General features: G+C 28.9%; 1 protein-coding gene across 1 annotated transcript in view; it reads left to right on the top strand.

Moving 5' to 3' along the window:
• LOTGIDRAFT_239305 (hypothetical protein) overlaps positions 1-1763 on the top strand; it is a gene marked incomplete at its 5' end in the record, with an annotated part of 27169 nt that overhangs the window by 766 nt on the left and 24640 nt on the right. The window lies entirely within an intron of this gene.

The following is a 1763-nucleotide window of genomic DNA, read 5'->3' as shown; positions in this document are numbered from 1 at the left end:
AAACTATATTCAGTATATAATTCTCTGTACAATAAACAGTTTCAAATAGATTGTAAGTTTTCATTGTATTCATAATGAATGTATTTGTATAACGTATATATAGACTATTATGTATGCATAGGCCTATTGTTTATGTAATGTATGCACGGTGTAAGCATAATTGATACATGAAATGTTTATATTGTTAATCTAAGCATATCATATTTATACTATATGCATGCCATATGTATAATCTATTAAATAATGCATATAATATGCTGACTGTATATATACAGTACATGCATAATGTACTCTAAGGATTATGTATGTATAACGTGTGGTTTTCATCATAAAAATAACTTTAGTTTTAATATAGTTGATAAGTATTAACATGGTAACATCTGTGTCGTTTAATATATTTTTAATCAATATGATAAGTAATAAACATATAGATCTATTACATAATGGAAGCATACCGCTCTTTCTCTGGTGTTTTATTACTACTCTATAAAAAAAATACAGTTCATCTTTAAATACATATATATATTATTACAATTAGACATAATTCTGTTTATATAATGGTTGATTATGGTCTCGATTGATGAAAACTTATCTCAAATAGGCTTATTGAAAAGCGTAAATTTTTTGTCGGTTTCAGAATAAGAGCAAATACAAAATACAGGTGAAATGGGATTTTGACATGAATATTATGCTTCATGATATCTATCCGAAAAAGCCGTTAAAAATATACCTGGACATGATATAGAATTTGAATTTGCATAATTTACGGAAGCTCAAATACGACATGATTTTGTATTTTTGAATTTCTAATTTGAAAAAATAATTTTGAATTTGAAATTTGAATATTGAGTTTGAAATTTGAATTTCGAATTTGAAAAAATAATTTTGAATTTGAAATCTTAATTTCGAATTTGAAATTTTAATATTGAATTTGAAAAAATAATTTTGAGTTTGAAATCTTAATTTGAAAAAATAATTTTGAATTTGAAAAAATAATTTTGAATTTGAAAAAACAAGTTTGAATTTGAAATCTTACTTTCGAATTTGAAATCTTAATTTCGAATTTGAAATTTTAATATTGAATTTGAAAAAATAATTTTGAGTTTGTAAAAATAATTTCGAATTTGAAAAAATAATTTTGAATTTGAACAACTAATTTCAAATTTATTTTCTATTTCAGTCACTGGTGTATTCAAGACTATATATACTATACAAACGAGTCTGGTCACTCTGACTGAAATGGTTTCTTATGGAGACGCCAATTTTATTAAGCGACTGCATCGCCTCTTGCGGCTGAATGCCAAACTTCGGAAAGCCCATGCCCGGTCCCTTAATTGCTTTGAATAAAACTGTTTAAAACTCAAGTAATACGTCCATAAAACAATCGCGTTGGCTCCGTATGTTAGAGGCGTTTTTGCTAATCTGAAGGTCCAAGGTTCCATCCAGGCATGGGTCTAGATGATACCTTCGGATTTTTCAACCCGCTGTCCCTCTGTCAGTGATACAGGTTAGAATGGCTGCGATGAAAAGGCGTCTAGTTGTGCGGATGGGACATTAAACCGAGGGTTGTGCAAGTTGCAAATCGAAAATAAGAGTAAACTAGAACCACACGTGGCACAGAGTGGGACTTTGCAAATGTAGCAAAATGCAAAAGACCCTGAAAAAATCAACTTTCCACGATAATTAGATCAAGCGCAAGAACAGTCTAAAGTTGAGAAATTTTCATTTTTTAGAAGATTTTAATACCGGAAGTGGACGCCAGA

This window comes from Lottia gigantea (genome assembly GCF_000327385.1).
Source record: "Lottia gigantea unplaced genomic scaffold LOTGIsca_219, whole genome shotgun sequence".
In the NCBI taxonomy this organism is placed as follows: domain Eukaryota; kingdom Metazoa; phylum Mollusca; class Gastropoda; family Lottiidae; genus Lottia; species Lottia gigantea.
This window is presented reverse-complemented; position numbering and strand designations above follow the sequence as displayed.